Raw genomic sequence first — 21157 nt, 5'->3', positions numbered from 1 at the left:
CGCCGGCTGCAGCCGCGGGCTGCGGGGCGGGGCGGGAAGGGAAGGGAAGGGCCGCGGCCGCGTCCCGCCCCCGCCGCGCTCCGCCTCCGGCGGGGCTCCCCGCGCCCGGGCTGCGGGCCCCGCTCCCGGCGGGCGGGAAGGCAGCGGGCTCGGGAAGGGAGGGGGCTCGCCCTCCGGCAGCGCGCCCGGCAACGCAGACAACCGCCGGCGGCCGCCAAGCGCTGCCCGGCCACGTAATTCAGCGCTGACGACGGGATTCGTAACTAAAACTTTCTGCGAACATCCCGGCATCGAAGTCATTCCTCACATTAAAGGATCGAGGGAAAATCATCTGTTTGAAACCACTGTGAAATGTTACATTTCCAGTCTGTCTTGCCATTCGTGTTAGCTAATGCCATTTGACATCACACGCTAGCAGCTCAACTTCCAGAAATCAGACTGTCGTAGAAGACCAGACAGTAGTGTACTTGTTTCCGGCAGGTCCTGGGATGTTACTTGCCACTCAACCAGGAATGCTGCTCACTCCTGTCGTTGCTCCGGCTGAGCCGGCTGTGAACATCCCCCTCCTCTTCTCAGTTGCCGTTGGGCTGCCCGAAACAACTAAGTTTCCTGAGTTTGGAGGAAGGTCACAGAACTAGGAAAAGAAAAAAGGCTTGGAGTTCACAGGAAATAATCCACTGGGTCCTAAACAAAAAGCCCTTTATTTTCTACCACCTCACAGAAACAACATGAAGAACTAGATTTGCACACTTGTAACAGGAAAACATAGGGGTCTGTTCTGCACTTCTCAATAAAATTCAACTGGTCAAAGTTAGATGATGAAGTGCCAAATTCAGCTCTTCGTTTTGCCCAAAGACACTCTGACCAAGACAGCCTACTCCACTGGGATAACGCCCTTCATATGCTTGCACTTGCACACTTACGGCCAATGGAATGATCTCTGGGTTAGAGCTGACACTGCTCCAGTTGTTTGAGTTATTAAATGAAAACAGGAGGGAAAGAGTGACATCCACACACATGGGCTGGGGAGAAGTAAAGCCAATCTCACAGGTCACCAAGGCAGAAAAGAGGTTGTTTTGGCCCTTGCCCTAGACTGCATGATACTGCAGCCCTGGGTTTGGTTCATGCAAAGCAAGCAAGGCAGCGAGCTGCCAGAGAGCTCTATCACCTCCTAATGCTGTGCTGGTGAGTGCCCTAGCACTGGTGTATGTCTGTAATGGGCCGCAGAGGGATGAGAGGGCAACACAAAAGCAGCTCTTCTCAGGCTGTACCTAAGCTGCAGTTTCTGAAATTAAAACCTTAACAAATACATTTCAGATCTTCATAAAAGGACAATAGAGTTCAATTTTCTAATAGTTCTATGGATAAAGACAAGTCACAAGGATGGCCAATGGCTCTCTCTGTCATTATGATAGTGGCCGTGGACATTTTGATTGTACAGATGTTCTTAGCCATAAGCCCAATAAGTGACTAAATTTGACTGACACCCATTCTGGTAGCAGTCTCTAAAGGCTTTACTGGTATGATAGAGAAATTTTCACTGCTGCTACTGTTTATGATGTACAGAGCACATACATGAAAAAATTACATCTGTTCTCAGGGCCTTAAAATCAGAACCTGACAAGTACTATCATCTGAAGTACAGAACCAGGTCTGCTTTTATTTCATAAAGCAACTGAGGGCAAGAGCAAGGCAGAATGCTCCTCATTATGTGCTGCTCATAGTTGTACAGTATAACCACTATATTTGATGGTAGCCTAAGAGTCTCAAGAGTCTCATTTCTCTAACGCTGAGTGTGAACAATATTACTTCTAAATAATTATTTCTTCCCCTTTCTCTGAGGAGCTGCCAGTTTGGGAGTTTTTCCAGCTCCCCCTTCCTGACTGGCATCTTTACACAATTTTAAACTAACAATACACACATCTCCCCCTGAGTCCACATTAAACACTGATGTCAGTCAGGATATCTGGCTTCTCGCCCTGTCTGCAACTGGCTCAAACAGCGATCTCCAGAGTGTAACTTCACACTACTTAACTTCCTACTGTTACATGTAGATGTTACAGTGACATTTGTATGATTTCAAATGCACTCTGAAAACTTCTACATGCTTCTATAGGATTGGGAAGAAGCGTGGTCTTGTGGTGAAGACTCTGAATTAGGAGAGTAACAATGAATGAATTCTAGCTTCTGCTGTTAACATGACTTTCAGGTATGCTACATAACTGCTCTCTCTGCTTTAGTTCATCTGTTAAACAAAGATGACAGATGCCAGCCTTGAAGGAAGGAGGAGTGGGCACACTTTGGCATTTGGGAAACAGCTGGAAGTGAGGCTTAAGTGTTCAGCTATAAAAACAGTTAGGAATGCATGAAATTCTTCAGTGTAAATGAAAAGGTCACTGTGTTGCTTACCTTCCAAAAAAGATGCATTTAGTAATGTAGTGGGAACAATAACTGCATTAATTTTTCAGGATGTTCAAATTTCTAAAAACAAAACCTCTGTATTTCAGTATTTTAAGTTTGGCTTGTGTAGATAACTGTATCTCCAAAAATACTACATACCCATTTTGGGAAAATGGAAAAATTCAGGGCCAGGGAGTAATATCTGTATTGCATAAACAGTAAGTAGCACTTGACACCATCTTATCCAAGTGTATGATCTCTTAAAATCAAAATAAACCTCTCAGTCCTATAAGCTGTTCCATGTTATCATGGAAAGTATTAGCAAAATATTTGTGGCTGTTTTTAATACAACAACAATTACAATACGTCAAAGCCACAACTTAAAGCTTACATCATCAGAAAGGTGATCTTTCTGTTTTACAGATTTATGTTTCCTACATAAATTTACACATACACAAATACCCTCATCATTTTTTCTCCAACAAAGTTTTCTCCATTAAAAGAAGCCATTTGGAGAATGAAAGAGAGATGAAAAGAGAAAGGAGACATAAGGAAATATTAGGAAGAAAGGAGGGTGCAGTTGACCTTTTAACTCAAAAGAGGAGTATTTCTGACTCATTGTCCTCTGATTTCAGCTTTCTCTAGGATTAATTAATGTAATAAATATTTTTGTGACTCTTCACAGTGTGTCATCACTGAATAATGTCTCACAAGAACTTGCATTAAGGGTATAGCCACAACTGTGGTACCTGAGAACTGGCCTCTCCTGTTGCTTTTGTGTTAACACTAGTGGTGGTTTTAAAGCAGACGCCATTCCCATCTAAAGCTTTTTCTTCTGAATTGTACTTAAACATGTTTTGGCAGTTATTCTTCTCATGAATTATCCTCTCTGTCCACATTCACTTACAAGTTTCACTTGTCTCCTTCCTCCCTGTACACAAGAAGGTCTTGATAAATTCAGGTGAAAAAAAATGCAAGAAAAAAATATGCCTGCCATTTAATTATCACTTTCCAATATTTGGTCTTTGTTTAAAAACACCCACAATTTTTATCCTTTATCACTTATTTCTCACCATTCTTCAGGATTTCCCCCAGTATTGTCTCATCCTTTCTCATTCCAGGTGTGATGGTTTCTACTTTATCAGAGAAAAAAGAGAGGAACAAAGTAACTACTGTGAGAGTATTGTTTGTGATGCAAATTCAAAATGTAATAATATTTTGGTTCTTAGATGCAGCTGTAATAAAACACACCAAAACAGAGATGTCTAAGTAAGCACCAGACTTTTATGGCACCTTCATATGATGCAAGATGCAAAAAATTATTCAACTGAATCCAGCAAAGGAAAAGAATAATGAATCCTCTGCATTTCCTCCTATCCAAAGACTCAACCAAGCCTAACTCAGTGGCTTCTGAATAGATACTGTGGTGAAGAAAAGAATAAGCTTTGTTACTTCTTTTGTCTAAATTATAAGCAAACATTTTTCTCAATACAAAATAAAATATTAATCATAAAACCAAATTACTTCACCAAACCAGATCTGTGCCAGCCCCCTGATGAAAGACAACAGCAAGACCTGACACCTAACCACAGACTGGCAGTGGCTGTTCCTTTAATTCGAAGTGCATAAGGAGCCATGCTAAAGATGAAATCCAGCTTTCACCAAAGCACCTGGGATGTCTTTCTTAGTGGTTTCTAGTCACTCGGTGGAAACAGAAATGACAATGATTTGTATAATCTTCTTAGTACTGTGAGTGAAATGTTCTGGCTATTTGCTAACCAGTAGCAAACACGAAAAATGCTGACATTGGGCCAGTGCCCAAAGATAACTTGCAATTCACTCCCTGTGTGGCAGACAGAAGAGTTCCTCACCAGAGTGTTGGGCACTGATTCAGCAGCAGAGTCCTTTCCAACCTCTCCTGTAGGTTTAGCTTACTTATAATTGTCTTTTCCACCACAAAATTTGTAATTGCTAAAATGCTTTGATGTAAGTGATATTAGGATTTCTCGTTCAGGAATGAAAAGTTGTGTTGGTGATGGGCTATCTGTCCTCTTCCCTACCACCACTATCCCTTTGCTATCCAACAGCGTCAGAGCATAAAAGGTTACCATGTGCTGAGGCTCATTTGGGATCCTGTACCTCAGCAGGAGGACTGAGGGAAAGCAAGATGTGAAGGGAAAGGTGATTCTACACCTGTAGGAGAGAAGAGTAAGAGCACATGGGCCACGTTGCTCACTCAGCAGACAGTGGAATTGAAGTCCTCCTTGGACAAGTAATATCCTAGAGGCAGGGTTAGATCAACTGGAGAGAGGTCATGAGAGTATTAGATGATAAAATACATTATAAGGTTGAAGTAGCTTTCCTGGTTGGCTACCATTATCTCCAGATTCTTCCCCATGGGTCTGTTTTGGACAAAAAAGTATTTAGGTGTTCTTCTTTTCATTTGAAAAGTTGTATCTAGAGAAAATGGTTCTGCTCTTCTTATGCCCTGTTAGAAGGCAGTTGTAGGTGATAGCAGATGCTGGGATGATCAGTCAGTTATCTTGAATGGAATGGATAATTTCTTACTTGCTCCAGAAAGTTCAGAGTGGAAGGGTTTTGGTGAAATCCTTAGTCAAACAAGGGACTGGAGAAAATACTACTCACAGCATGTGGAACTCATCATCCTGTAAAGATAACCAAGGCTATACAAAATCAGCGTAACAGTAACACAATCTAGCTTTAGGGTCCATTAGTGTCCACTCATAAACATTAGGGTCATCTGATGAAAAATGCTCGTCTGGACTGAAATCATAGTGCCACTTCAAACACTTCAAAAAACATTGATGAGCAAACTTCGGATTGGCAAGCTTTATGCTGGATTGAGTATTTTTTGTCTTCCCACAGACAGAAAATAAAGCTTAAAGCTGCCAAGAACTTTGCCATGGGGTCTGACTAATTCCACTCAAGCATAATCATATGTCTGCATTTGACCAAGATGAAATGCGCACTGCTGAGCGATCTAATTGTAATCAAATGATCAGATCTCTATAAATGAGTGAAAAAACACAGCCTGAATCTACAGATAAGTCCAAGTAAGACTTATGAAGATTTCTTGTGAAGAGATCACTTTGATCTGGATAGTTGGATGCAAAAAACCCACAAGGATGATGCGGCAAACGTGCAACAGGGAAAACTCAAAGCACGGCAGGGAATTGCCACAAAGAGACATCAGAGGTTCCATGCATTTATTCTGTCTAGTAATGAGGGTTTTGTAGAAGCTGTGAAACTAGCAGGAAAAGCAGAAAACAGGCAGAGCAAACTAGGAAACTGCAGAAGCAAATCACAGAGCTCAAAGTAAATGGGGATGCTCCCAGTGTGCAATGACAAATACACAGGTCAAGCCCTTGAGATCATCAGCTAAGTCTTGACTGTAGCTAAAACAGCTGGAAATCTCCTATTTTTCCTCCGTGTAGGGCAGTAACTTTTGGTCTTCTCAGTGTCACCAAACTGAGGGATAACTTAGCTGAGCTCTCCAGAATGCTGAGGTGGCTCTGGGGAGAGAGCAGCAAATGCCACAGGGATGACACACACCTGCATGCACACCCAGACACAACTGGATAAACTATAAAATACTAATTATGCAAGAGTGCTTATTTTAAAAATCATGCAGCACTGGGATGCAAAAGATGTGAAAATCAAATTGCCATTAATGTCCCCTGGCACTAGATACATGGCCCTGAAAGGACTTTGCACCCTTTTCCATCAGCTTCCTGCTGCTTCCTTGTGACAAGCACTCACAGGTCTCAGGAGAAAAAAAAAAAACCTCTTAAAGTTTTAAAAACATTTTCAAAATGCAATTAATTAAAAGTTATACTTAGAGTGTTTGTTGATCTTAAAGCTTATATGATTAACTCAAGTCAGATGGGAAAAAAACCCAATTCATTTGAAGGTAGGTCTCATTTCCTTTGCAAAGAAGCACTACCTCACAGTGGGAAAAAACCCCCAAACTACTAAGCACTTCTACTTCCAATAATAGATAAGTTATAGAGTAAAAAATGTCTAGAAAGTATTGAGGAAAACCATGAACAGAACATGACATGTCTCATTTGACTGGTTAAAACCCAAACATAATTTTAATTTTATCAATTCCCCATATGCTATGGGAGACATGTATATTATGAATGCCTATTTCCATTACATGGGACTTCATGTTAGTTTAGTTAGTCCACATTTACTGTAGCCTACTAGAACACTCTAGTGATGAGTAATATAAAATAAGCAATTGTATGCATTGTTTTACAGAGTTATAGCCTAGCTCTTTGTTCACATAATTAACTATAGATTCATAATTAACTATAGACAAAAAAATAGTCCCATTGCCCTAGGCATATTATTTTGTGAACTTCAGTTGCAACAGTAGGAGACGAGGGAAGTATATTGAGTTCCACAGTATGGAGAGCCATGAAAAATAGCCAGTCTTCTCAGTTCTCCACAATTAATAACTTAATGAAATCTATTTCTAACAGCATTGATTTCTCATCATTCAATTCAGCCACAATCCCCATAGACAGTGCACAGATTCTAATGGGCTTATACTGTAGTTCACATACTCTAAAACAACCCCCATTTCAGTGAACTGAAAAAACTCCAACAGTTAAAATAAAACTTTAAGTGTTAACTATTCTACCCCCAAACCAAAATATTCTTGGTTTTCCTGGGAACTGCTTAACAATAAGAGCTATCAGTTCAGGCTTATCTCTCAGTAGGTGTAGGGTCCAGAACTTACCTCCAGTCAATGGAACTATATTGCAGTTCACATATGATGAGAATCTGAGTGTAAAAGCTATTCATTTGAGAATTGCTCCCACCAAAATCACAGACCAAGTTGTTACTCTATCCTTATGGATCTCAAGCATAGATAAAAAGAGGAAAAAAATACCATATTGTCCTGTTCTTTTCCAGAATCAAGCTGAAGAAATTTTAATTTCTGTAATGTTGCCCTCATATCATAAGCCTCCCTGCTCCGGTGCTCTTGGACAAAACCCTGGTGGGAGAACTGCAGCAGCCAGATGAGAACTACAGCAGCCCCTTGCAGTTGATTAAGAAGTGCACTCAGCTGCCTGCCCAACCCTTGCTCTGCATCACTTCTCATCACCAGCCTTCCATTTGATTGCAAGCTGCAGCACAGTCCTTCCCTAGATATTTCCAGTGTAATCTGAAGTTGAGAATACCACTGGAACCTACAAGCATAATAATTTGCATGTACAGTAATTTTGTATGGAGCATATAAATCTACCTTTTTGTTAAATTATCTGTGATTTTTATTTTGTTATGTTGTACTGTTGATTATATTCCTTCTCAGCTGTGTTGCAAGTGGAAAACTTTATCAGCAATGTTCCCTTGCACACATTTTTAACTTACTGTTTCTAATCTCTCCCCTTCCTACCCTCTTCTGCAGGCTTATTAACCCATTGAGTGTATCTTTGCCAGTGATGTGGACTCCTTGCCTTTGTATTTTTGGCTAAGTCATACTGTCTTTCAATTACAGTGAAAGCCACAAAAAGGCAATAAACCATCTTTAAAACCAAGATTCAAACACTGTCTTTACCAATCTGAAAAACCACTTTCCCCATGATTCAGCTGGCTTTCCATTCAGAAATTTGCAGTTCCAGGTTTCATTACAAACAACATTGCACATTTAGTTATTTTAAGACAATTCTGTTTTAACTCCTAAAAAACACACTGGAAAACATTTGTGAAATACAACACACAATAGAGAGGCTTTTAAAATACAGCAACGGGATTTATCCTTATGGCTCTTTTGTTGTTTTGATAAAGCTGCATCGCTTCAAAGGGCTCAGGATATACTACTGTAAGTCACCACTGCACATTTCAGCCACATGTGCTGACTGCGCTTCCGCTCCTCTGCCACAACAATGGAAGACTTTGCGTGCTGAGTCAGCCATCCACAAACACGGATCCACACAGACCAAACGCAGTCCCTCACCACAGGTTGTGTTAACCATGTCTTACCACCAAGAAGGTGAGATAGCTGCATCATTTCATATAAGACTCATGGAGTTGATAAAATTTGGAAATGTGTACGTATTTTCAGAAATAAAGTCTAAAATATTATTTGACATGCAGTACACTACTGAAATACATAAATAATCACGGGTCAGTTCTGCCATTTCCTCCTTTCTGGGTATTCTTAGGACCAATAGGGAACTCTGGCATTCCAGGAGAAACCTGCACAAAGCTGGATGGATGGGCTGGACAGCTGAATTCTTCACTGAAGTGATCTGGCAAGTTCAGATACCACTGCAACTTGCAAGTCTGAGCTCACGTATTTGAATAGTTTGCAAGACTTAACTCACATACTTGAATGTGTCCACAGGTGCAAAGAATGAATAAGTGAACCTCAGAAGTCATCTGAGCAGGTCTTTTAGAAACATAGAATCAATTTAGGTTGGAAAAGACCTGTAAGATCATCAAGTCCAACCACTAACACAGCACTGCCATGTTCACCACTAAACCATGTCCCCAAGCATCACATGCACACATTTTTTGGATGGTGATTTTACCACTTCCCTGAGCAGCCTGGTCCAATACCTGACAACCCTATTACTGAGGAATTTTTTCCTAATATCCTATTTAAACCTTCCCGGGTGCAATTGAAGCCCTCTCCTCTCCTCCTGTCACTTGTTATGTGGGAAAAATGGCCAATCCCCGCCTCACTACAACCTCCTTTCAGGTAGTTGCAAAGAGCGATAAGGTCTCCCCTGAGCCTTCTCCAGGCCAAACACCCCCAGCTCTCTCAGCTGCTCCTCATAAGCCTTGTGCTCCACACCCTTCACCAGATCTGTTGCCCTTCTCCAGCCCAGCCCCTCAATGTCTTTCCTGTTCTGAGGGGCCCAGAACTGGACACAGGATTTGAGGTGTGGCCTCACCAGGGCCGGGTACAGGGGGACAGTCACTGCCCTGGTCCTGCTGGCCACACTATTGCTGACACAGGCCAGGTGCTGTTGGCCTTCTTGGCCACCTGGGCACAGCTGGCTCATGTTCAGCAGCTGTTCACCAGCACTCCCAGGTCCTTTTCTACTGGGCCGCATTCCAGCCACTCTGCCCCAGCCTATAGCACTGCCTGGTCTTGTTGTGACCCATGTGCAGGATCCAGTACTTTGCCATACAGTTGGCCCTGGCCCATCAGTCTGTCCTGTCCAGATCCCTCTGCAGAGCCTTCCTGCCCTCCAGCAGATCAACATTCCCACTCAATTTCATGTCACCTGTGAATTTAGCGAGGGTGCACTCAATCCCCTTCTCCAGATCATTGATAAAGATATTAAACAGGACATTTCATCCAGGGTATATTAAATTCTCAAGTGTCCCATTGCTTGCAATTATAATTTATGAATAGAATGTAGGCCAGCTTTAGTCAATTTTCCCAGGTTTTTCTCTTAGCATGCAAAAAGCTGTAATATACAGTCAAATAACGAGAACTTAGTAAGAATCAAGTATTATTTCTCTCATTGTAGATCCAGAATATCATCCCTATATAAAGGCTTTGATTTCACTCACAACTCCAGTTAAGACAAAAACCTGGAAGTCTAAGTCAACTGATGTTTCAAGCTGGCATCAAGACTTCCAGAACAGGCTGACATGCCTTGTGCAAACATATGCACTTAAAGTCAAGTCACTGAGGGTTATCTGGCTAAGGAAAATTTGTCATGTATCTAGGTTTTATATGGCTTGTTGGAAGTACATTGTTTCAACATGTGCAAAGGGATTTATCCTGAGACCTTGACAGTTTCTGTTCTGTAACTAACAAGAAATGTAATCGGAAATCTGTGGTTTGTTTGTTTCAGGTTCCTGGGAACTCTTCTGCCTTTTACAAACCTAGCATGCATATGGATGGTCTATTAAACACAAAAACTGAAACAGAAGGAAAAAAAAGACAACTCTGTTCAAAAAAAAAAAACCTTGAAGCATGCCTTCTGCAGTACACGAACTCCCTGCAGAAAGCCCACTGAAAACCTAGTAAAGAGGAAGCCTGCATACACACAATACATGTACTCTGAGACGTAAAAACTATTCATCTGAGAATTGCCCCCACTAAAATCACAGGCCAAGCTGGTACTATATCCTTATGCGTCTTACGGATGTATCTAGTCCAGTACATACTTAATAACGTACATGTAAAGAATATTGAGAAGTCCTGCAAGTTTCTAGAAGATAAACTTCTGTCCTTACACACATAAAGATGTATTATAGCAAGCTCCTAACATGACTGAGAGATAATGTTTTCATACCTATCAGTTATTCTGCTGAGGGGAGCTGAAACATCCCAGAACAGTGGCTGATGTCAAACACTAACCAGTGTTAAGTACATCTTGTTTTGTGAAATTAAACTCCAGAAACAGCAGTATTTCTGTTCTACAGATTTTACACACTGCTGTTTCTTGTTGCATAGTAAAACACAAACTCATTCAAATACTTTTAGAGGCATTGCAAAAATATTGAAAAAAAATCCAACAAAAAACCAAAACAAAAAACCCACCAAAAACCCACTAGGAGAACCCAAACAGAACTTCAGTAGGATAATTCAGGAAAAAAAGAAAAATGGAAATTCCAGTACTGAAACTTTTTTATTGAAAGTCCACCAGCATCTTTCAATGGCTTTCAACCCGTTTTACATTAAGCCTTCAGTATCTCCACGGTAAGGTGAGCAATTCTCCTGCTGGCGGAAAGCAGCAGCAGCAGAGGTGTAAACTGTCACAGCAATCGCAGTATCTTACATTTGCTCCAGACAGCCACTAAGTGGCACTTGAACACCTCATCTTGGACCCTGGTGAATCTGCGAGCGTGTGAAGGGACTGGGGGGACAAAAGGAGTTATGCACTCTGGGGACTAATCCCTTTTAAGAACAATGAAGTCCTCTTCCTGCAATTAGCAAAGCTTCCTAACGGCCTGGCCACGAACGCTGCTGTCAGGAATGCTGTACAGTGCAGAGAGCTCCGCAGAAGCAACTGCTTTCTCTCCTAAATCCCAGTCCTGATTCGGGAATGAGAGTGCCTTGTTCCAGTGTGTCAGTACCCACTATTGTATCACTTTGAAATATGCACTTAAATTAACACGGTAACAGCTTCTAGAAATGCCTCTGAATTCGGCTTCAGTGAGAGACCTCTGAAGGTACCAACGCTATTTGTACTTGGAGATGCACATTAGAACACAGTTTTCATAGTCCTCAGAGAATTAAAAGTGATGAATGGGGCTTTGCTCTTATTAAGACTTAAGTACATTATTGCTTCATAGACATATGGCATACTTCTATTTGCATTTTTAAACAAGGAAAGAAACCTAATTTTAGTAATAGTGGTGTTGAATCAACCATGTTAATCATCCTGAATATATTATTGTATTTGAATTATAATTTTTCTTGTTGGTTTTAAAAGTGCTTCTGTTTCATTAAAAATCTTTCTAAATGAATTAATTACAGGTATTGGAAACCATTTTTTTCCTACATGAATAACATAACTGTCATTGAAAAAATCTAAGGATAAAACCAAGCAGAATAATATATTAGGTATTATAGGTGCTAACCAAGCAAGTATCTACAAGCATGTTTAAAGTCATTATTGCAAGTATGTCTGTTGTCTTCAAAGGAACCAGCCTCAACTTAAAGTGCAGACAGATTTTCAGCATCAAAGACTCAGAAATAAGATTTATGTATAATTTGCTTTCTGACTCTCAAAAAACACCTCCATTTCAGTTAGCCATAGGTTTAGATGGAAATACACCAACAGATACTCACTGCAAGCTGTATTTTACACCTTTATGCTGAACATGGCCTCCAAAAAGCTCAAATTAGGAGTTATAAAATTCAGCTTTTATTCCCTCTTCCTGTGCAAGTTCTTTACATTGTAAGTAGAAGCACAGCATATAAGCAAAAAAGCAACTCAACAAACCACATCATGATTACTAAAAATACAATTTTGAAGCACATTCTGCCTGTGTGAAGCCAGTTTTGTGGGATTCTTTTAAAGGCTGAAACAAGAAGCTTGCAAATGTAAAGTGTTCCATCGGTTATGCAGGACTAAACCCAATGCAAGAGGAATCATCATCAGTGAAGCTGTTTGTATGACTAGCAATAGATCTCAATTACTGTCACTCTGGGAAAAGTGGGGGGAGGGTGGGAAAGAAAGGAGAAGTCCACATCAACCAGCAGTTTCATACAAAGGACAAACCAAGTATAAACTGGCATTATCCACTCAATCCTTGTATCAGATCCTCGATGATCAACCTTTAGGGCAGACACACATATCCATTTAAGCCTGTATTTGTCCAGTCACACAAATCATTCTTTAGGAGAATATTTCCCACAGCCCTTCCCATAACTTGACGTCCACAGAGAGGGTAAAAAAAACAGAAATACCAAACAACTGTGTCTAAGCAGGCAAGGGAAAGCACTGATTTTATGACAAGGATTTTCTACCATTATTCACTTTGACATATAACAGGATGGGAGATTGTGCTGCTAAAGTAAATACAGCAGTTATATATGCCTCCTCTGCTTTGGTTTTCTGCTCCACTACAGCCAAAGAGCCCCCATCTGATGACCTTGGGGGCACAGCATAAATGTCAGCCCAGGAAAGGCAAAACTCTAAATGAAAAGCCAACTGCATGGAAACATAAGGAGCTATTTCAGGAAGGTGATTACTCAGTACCATAATTTATGAATTGGCATCTTCATATTTTAATGGGGATGGCTTGCATTTGTCTTTTAGGGCCATTTTAAAATCTGGAAAGAAGAAAATACAGCTGCCTGAATGTGAACGTCCATGTTTAAGTAGCTCCAAGCGAGCTAAAGCCCAAGCTAAGTGAAACTTGGAAAGCACAGAAAACATAGAAGGTTTTGGCTTTACTAGTCTTGAAGAAAGATGACTGATGTCAATCAGACATGAGCCAGAACCACTCCTGAGTCTGTCTGTAGAGATAGTACTAACCTGCATGACAGATACCGGCCTTTGTTTGTTCATGTATGTGACAAAGACTATCTTCTCACATTTGCTAACTAAATTACACTGTCCTCAATATGCTATTGTACTGTGTGCCACAAAAACTAACACTGTTTTAGGTAAGACTGATTTTTTAATAAAACCTGTTCTTTTCAAAGCAGGCTCTCCCCCCCCCCCCCCCCCAATAGACACTTTCTGGCTTCAAATTGTGTACAACTACCGTTGTACCAAGCATCCACAAAATTAATTTTAAAACTTCACAACTGTGCATACTTTGTGTTACTTAAGAGTGTTAAGTAATTAAACAAAAAATTAAAACCATCTATTGAGTCTAGATTAGACTTTCTGACTTGAGTTTGGAGATCAATAAGGCAGCATTCAAACTTCAAAACTTCCTCTAGTCTTAAATCAACTTCAACAGGCCACAGCAGAGGATAACTGCATAAAATATATTGGAGTTCCTTCATCATTAAGTATTTCTTTGTATAGTAGTGAGCATGAAGCTTATACTCAATGTTGCTATAAATCAAACAGTATTTTCTGAACTCTGTACACACAAGTTGTATTTCCACACTCACTCTATTTCTCACTCAGAACTTTTCCATGGGCACAAGTCTTTCAGTTTGGTTTGGGTTTTTTTATTTGCCCACCCCTGTCTGCTGGCTGTGTGTGTGTTTGAAGCTGTAGGACTGATGAGGCTGCAAGGTGATGAGGACACCCGTTCACTTAGTTTGTCTCTTGCATCCAACACCTTTGCAGAAATCAGACTTTACCACAAGACAGCAAGGTGAGCTGGATAACTTTGTTGCTATATATTTTGTTATTGTAACAAGTTATGAAGCTGGGGAATTTAATATGATTAGTGCGCCGGTAACGTGGATAAACAGTCTCTCAATTGAAGACCCACACTGCACTTTGAGAACTGTGTGGATTCTCCAAATTCTCAAATTTTGACACTCATCTTTCACACTAAGTTATTTTCAAGCTTTTAAATCAAATTTGAAGAATACAGCAGCACCAAACTCCTCCAAGGTTTAAGCTGGTCACAGAGGGTTAATCTACTTTTTGGTGAGGGTATTTGGTGGGGTTCACACCCCAGGGCTTAGGTGGTCTGCATCATATTTTACATTAGCTTGGCATACAGACCAAATAAGGGGGGGGTGTGGGGAAGACAGGATGAAGAGGGTACTCAGAGCAGAAAGAAGTTATTCCAGCTAAAAAAAGTAAAATAAATAAAGCACAGGATGAGTATCAGAGACTTAGTGCCAGAGTGAGGTTGAAGACATAAAAATTAAGAAATTGTCATGTGACAATGTTTCACAACACATTCAACCCCTCAGGGGCAGGTTCACCAGTATTTTAAAGACAATTAGGTGCAAATCATGGAAATGTACTAAAAGCCTTCCAATCCCATCACTGTGACAGCAGCAGACACAAGAATGTAAGAGGATATTTACCAGCCCACAGGTTGTTTCCGTGAGGTTTATGCCTTTTTAGAGCAAGGCTACTTTGGACTCACTGGGCATGTATGTAGTGATTTCTTCTCACAGATTACTAGCAGAAAAGATTTTAAAGTTGGTGACACTTTCACAGAATATTCTGAGTTGGGAGGGAACCAGAAGGATCACCAAGTCCAACTTTTCAGTGAATGGCCCATATGGGGATTGAATCCACAACCTTGGTGTTATGAGCACCACGCTCCACACAAGGTGGCTCTGTGTACAGAGGCCAAGGAAGTCTGCAAGTCTCCCTGTGCACCTCCATCCTTATAGTCCTACTTTTAAGATCTATTGCATCCTACAGAGAAAGAACAACAGGTTTCCTGCTGTGCAGCCCAATCCCTTTGGAGTACTCCTGGTGTGGCACTCTATTTCCCTCACCTGCTTATGAAAGCACCAGGAAAAATTTGTCCCAAATTACTTTTTGTTCACTTTAGTTTCCAAATTTATGTCAACTTGAAATTTGACAAAAAACGTCTACGGTGATCTAGCAAGGTGCACCAACTTGGTTTTGCAGCAGAATGAAATTGGTTTCTTTTACCTTAGCCCCTAAAGCAGCTCAACACACAGCTGGACAAACATCGCCACCAGCACAAGGGGAAACACCAAGAAAGGACATCAAGGGATGGATCATAAGAGAAAACAATAACAGAACTGCCTCTTTTGACAGAGGACAGCTATAAAATCTCCTCAGTGTACCATCATAAATTACACTTGAACTAAAACCCCACAGCAGTTTAAGACTGAATGAATTGGGGATCTGAGGCCCGGCCTTCTCTCTGCTCTAGGTGGTGTTGCTCTGACTCTCACAAAGGTGCACATTAAACTGTTCCGTGATCATGTTAAGATGCTGATTTCATTGAAACTTTATCACTTTTCCTTTGAAATATTCAAATTGCTCTGAAACACCTCAGTGAGTGACACCACAGTATAAAGAGCAGGGGGAAAGGTAGGAATGTGCAAATCAGCAAACAAGGAAATAAAAGGCCACTGAAAGCTGACTCAAACTAGGTTAAGATGTTAAGAGTGAGCTTCTCTTTGGAGATACGTAAAGGCGCTCTTCTGTGTCAACAGGAGCTTTTTGAAGAAAACTCTACTATAGCTCTGGAGGATGCCTAGATATTCACAGTTCCAACTACCTGTGCCGGACACCATAGGCCACAAGTATCAGACCTTGTAAGACAAAAGGAATGGTTAGTAATCAGATGAGAAGCCATCACAAATCCACTAATTACGTGTTAGCCTCAGTTCTACTGTTTTGTATTTCTGCTACAATCCCCAACAGAAAAAGTGAAGGAACAATAAATAGCCTTGGCATGATCTCTGACCCTAAAATAAAGTGCATGTAACATCACAAGTAACACACAGCTGCTTTCAGTATTATTTACATTGAAAAATACATGAAAAATATAATCTGATACAGTTTACTATACAGTTAACTATTAAAGTAAGATAAGAAATCACAAGAATGTATAATTTTTATGTTGTCGCTGCTGCTGTAAGAGTGGGAATAGGCAACTCTTTTTACCAACCCTGCGATTAATTTAATCTTCCTTGGTCAGACATTATCTCTGTAAGTCAGAAAACAGCACTGGTATTACACAAACTACTTCCTCCATGTGGCAATCACACAAGGTTTAGAGAAGTCCCATAATATTTTTTATAAAATGAGAGTGAACACACAAGCACTTAGCTGATGCAGGATGCCACAAAGTTACTCTAGGGTTTGACAAGAGCCCCATAAAGGCTTGGACTAATACTACTAGGGACAGGGTCACTGGCCACTAAAGTTCCCTGACAGAAGAGCTCACATACATGAATTGTTTGAACAGATCCCAGGATAGAATGGGTGTCATCACACTCACACTCAAGAAGCCCATAAAGCTTGATTAATTGTGAGAGTATTGAAAGCACAGCTGGTTGTTTGCATTATACAGGATACTCTGTTAGGATTTACACAGCTAAACTTTGACCTACTTTATGTACTGGACTGTGTATGCACACAGCACAAATGTGTATTTGATTTTTCATTTGTTCTGTTGCATTTTTTTTTTCTTCTTTATTTTACATTCATTTCTTCAGTTAGTATTTGGGAGACAGGAGAGATGTCCTAAACCAAAAAGCAATGCTAGCAGTTTGCAATTACACAGATTCAATAAAAAAACCCCAAAGGTGCATAAGGAGGCAGAAAAAAAGCCAAATTAAGTTCTTACTTGCACTGACATTAGTCCAGTTACTTAATTTTGTTTCAGTGTTTTATGACTTTTGCAAAAGAAGAACCATGTTTTTCTCCCATTAGGCAGTAAAATACAGAAGAAAAAGGTCACTTCTATCTTTAAAATTATCTTCCCTGAATTCTTTTAAGAAAGGGAAATGGTGCTATTAAAAAATAGATACTTATGAGGCCATATCTTAGAGTCTAAAGTAAAAACAGGTTGTGTAAGAATCTACAGTCATGAAGCCAAGCTTCACAACAACTTCTTCGGAGTTCGCTGGGCCTCTGCCATTCCTTTTATAGATGAATAATGTGAAGTTCACTCACAAGATCAGCTCTGTGCAGCCTCACAGCGAGCTAAGTGTTGATTATCTGAAACCAGCTTCTTCAGCACATAATCAGATCATAAACAACATGTAACAGAGTGCTGCATTCCAGGTAAGACAGCGTGATCTACTTAAGTGCATAAGCTATTTTAACTCATGAAAGTAGGTGAAGGTTGTTTAAAAGCATAGTAACTATTAAAGCAATTGGTGGACAAAAAAACCTGAAGGCCTCTGGTGACAGAAGACACCACAGTTGTAACCAGAAAGCTCAAGAACAGGGCAAGTGCTACATTTCAAGAAGTGCCTCAGTGTAAGGAAATGGGTCTTATCTGAGTCTGCTACGGGCCAGATTTGGCACAGGTGAAGTCAATCAGCAGGCTCAGGTTTCGAGCAGGTGTCCCAGTCTGCTGCAACCATACAGACACTGCAACTCTCCTGGTTACACTCCTGCAGTTGCCTGGACCAAAAGCTGTTCCTGATTGATGACACTACAGAGAGAAGATTCAGAACCACCACACAGACTTGTGCATATCTTGTGCAGCTGTGGTCCTGTTTAAATCAAAGGCAATATTTTTCTATTAAGCAGAAAAGAACAGTTCTACCCAGAGTTTTGCCATTAACTGCTCTGGTAAACACAAGCATATATTACAGACTGTTATGACAGCTTGTGTCCAGAGTCTTGGGGACAAAAAAAACCCCCAAAACAACCCACACAAAAATGTAACCCTTTAAAAATGTGAGCCAAGCTTTTTACATTTCTTCATACTCTAGTTCTGCATTGGTAATGTCACAGAAATATTTTCCTTGCAAGACATCAGGCTCAAGTTTCTAGGCTCAAATTCGCTAAACCTCCAGTTCATATCACAGAATAAAAAAGGGGAAACTTTCAAGCATTCTGAGCATCTCCTTCCCTAAAAAAAAATTTTAAAATGACAGTGCTGTCTGCCAACCTCTACTGTGCATACAGGAATTTATTTTACCCTGTGATCAGGAAGAACAGGTGGATGATGCACTCTACAGACAGCTCAGAGTATCCTCACATTAGCAAACCCTGGTCCTGATGAGGGACTTCAACTACTCAGATACCTGCTGTAGGAAAAACACAGCAGAGCATAGTAAACCCAGCAAGCTTCCAGAGAGCCTCGATAAGAACTTGCCAATCCAAGACAGAGACATGATTAAGAAAGCCAAAGTCCACCTGGAACTGAACGTAGCAAGGGTTGTCAAAGGCAACAAAAAAGTCTTTATAGCTACCTAGGTGACAGAAGACAGACTTGGGAAAATGTGAGCCTGCTGCTGAATGGAGCACAGGACATGGAAAAGGCTGAGATACTAAATGTCCTTTTTGACTCAGACCTCTGTGAAACCATTACATTTAGAACTGTTATTTTTCATTTACAATAAATATAAAAGTATAATAAAGGACAGCACAACCTTAACTTGCCTTCAAGCTAAAGTAGCTCAGGGCATGAGTCAGATAAACTAGTGACCTGTGTTCCATTTGCCATCCCAAACATCAAGAAAGATTAAACATACCTAAGTAAAACAAATCATTCAATACACCAAAGAAGGATCAACATAATGACATCTGGAATTAGTTTTCCAAACCAAAATAAGAACAGAAATTATTCTTCCTCCGTAATGTTTTGGCTACTTTGCATCTGCTGGAGGGGGATACCCTGCTACAGTATGCCATTAGCCTCATGTTATTTATCTCTTTCATTTCTTGGAGTGAATGATGTGCTAAAGCAAGGCATGGTACAGAAGATAAGCTGTTTGGGGAAGAATGAGCTCTGGAAGGAAACAGCACACCTCACCTGCAGTTCCAGTTTAGAACTACCACATCTCAAATGTAGGACTAAAATGCCAATAATTTTTAAAGTATATAGTTTTCAACAACAACAGTGATGTCAATAGGATCACAATTCTGTAGTACATAAGCAAATGTCAGACCAGAGGCCACTGGGGAGATAGGGAGGCTGGAGCATGTGTGTTTTAATTTCCATCGTGCTCCTAACAGTATCCAAGCACTCTCACCAAGGTGTTCAGCAAGGCTGAAGTTCTTATGCTGACTATTCTGCAACAGATTTCGTGGAGACTTAATTTTTCCCCATCTTCCCCCACTATTACTTACCACAGTACATATTAGACCCATCTATGGCCTATAAGTAGCCTTCGCAAGCTCTCCGTGGGCAATATAATTGAATCCAGCTCCATTCTAGAGCACCTACAAAGAATATGCATTAATGATTCAGCCCTACCCTCAGGCAGAAATTACTCAATCATGAGGCCACATCAGAAACTCTGCAGATGAGGGTGTAGGGATAAGAAACTCCACTATCTGTAACAAGTGGAAACTTACTGAGGTTATAGATGAAGGAAGGAATGCTCCAGATCCCATGTCTGCTTGGAAAGAAGACTCTAATCCATAAGAGAAGCTCTCTCTAGGCAGTGTAAACCCATCCTTTAAGCACGAAGAAGAGTGTAATGATCTCCATATTCACATGCTAGTTTTCAAGTAATGTCATCTCACCCTTCCCTACTTACTGCTATCCAGCAGGGAAAGTGAGTCGCACATTGCCATGATGGTACAATGGAAATAATTAAAGAATATCCTACAGGAGAAAGACAAAGATCACAATGGGGCACGGCCTTTTCTTTCACTGCTAAAGTGCAGCATAGTAAAGAATTCCTTGCAAAGAATCCTGACATTACTTAGTATTAATTATCTAAGGATTTCTTCTCTAAAGTGGAGATGTTAGTAATGCAGCAACAATGAACCAAAGAGCCTCATACTCATGTGCAGGGAAAACATTGCATGCATTCCCACACCTCCATCAACTCTAGAGCTGAGGTATTACCCAGCAAAAAATCATCTCCCATTAACAAAACTCTCATATTAAACAGTAAAATAGTCCCTCACTAATCAGATGTATGTTCTTGCTCAATTTGTATATATAAAGGAGTACAACTACAGTTAATGGACTGCAGTCTATCTGCAATGCTGATGCTAAAAGCCTTACCATTCCTGATTTCTGTACTTTCTACCACCTCCAGTGGTATGCCTCTGTCTGCATGTCTTTCAAGTTTCTCGTCCACCTCTTAAAGGCCTTAATTGTTTAGTCTTCTACTCACCTGCCTCTGTCTTAACATCCTAATCTTCCTACTGTACTTCTTCCACAGACATACTTCTGCCTCCTTTTATTCTACTCATCTTAAGGTGAGGATGTGCCCAGAACTTAATTACAAAGCCACAAAGTACCTTCTACTTCAAATCCTCAGTCAGACCTGACTTAATCCAAGAACTCTTTGTCAAATACAACCCTACTACAGATTTATATATGTAGACAAAAAGAATTGTGGCTCTTGCAGTTTACAATATCATTGTAATTAGTAATTATCACTAAGAAGACTGGATGTCCAGGATTGCTGGGTAAAGATTGTTATGAATATGCAAATTCTGTGACTAAACATATCTGGACTGCTACGATTCTTTTACAGACCTGAAGCAAATAGGAAAAAAAAAGGCCTCACAAACAAGAGTGCCAGTACAGGAGTCTGCTGAGTGACACAGACTGCAAAAGTCCCATTTCTAAAATTTGTTTCTTCTGAAATTGAACATAAACTGCAGTAACAGTGCTAAATTCTTCATCCCAACTCACTGCCTTTTAACAAACAGCTCCTTAGTTTGTAACAAAGGTATATGTGCACTCTCTATCC

At 40.5% G+C, this 21157-nt stretch overlaps 1 protein-coding gene across 9 annotated transcripts in view; it reads right to left on the bottom strand.

The window, feature by feature from the left end:
• TBC1D1 (TBC1 domain family member 1) overlaps positions 1-21157 on the bottom strand; it is a 100726-nt gene that overhangs the window by 68900 nt on the left and 10669 nt on the right. The gene's annotated exons all lie outside the window — the stretch shown is intronic.

The sequence above is a fragment of the Corvus moneduloides genome, chromosome 5 (genome assembly GCF_009650955.1).
Source record: "Corvus moneduloides isolate bCorMon1 chromosome 5, bCorMon1.pri, whole genome shotgun sequence".
In the NCBI taxonomy this organism is placed as follows: Eukaryota; Metazoa; Chordata; class Aves; order Passeriformes; family Corvidae; genus Corvus; species Corvus moneduloides.
Note: the sequence above shows the minus strand (reverse complement) of the source record. Positions and strands in the feature narration are given on the sequence as shown.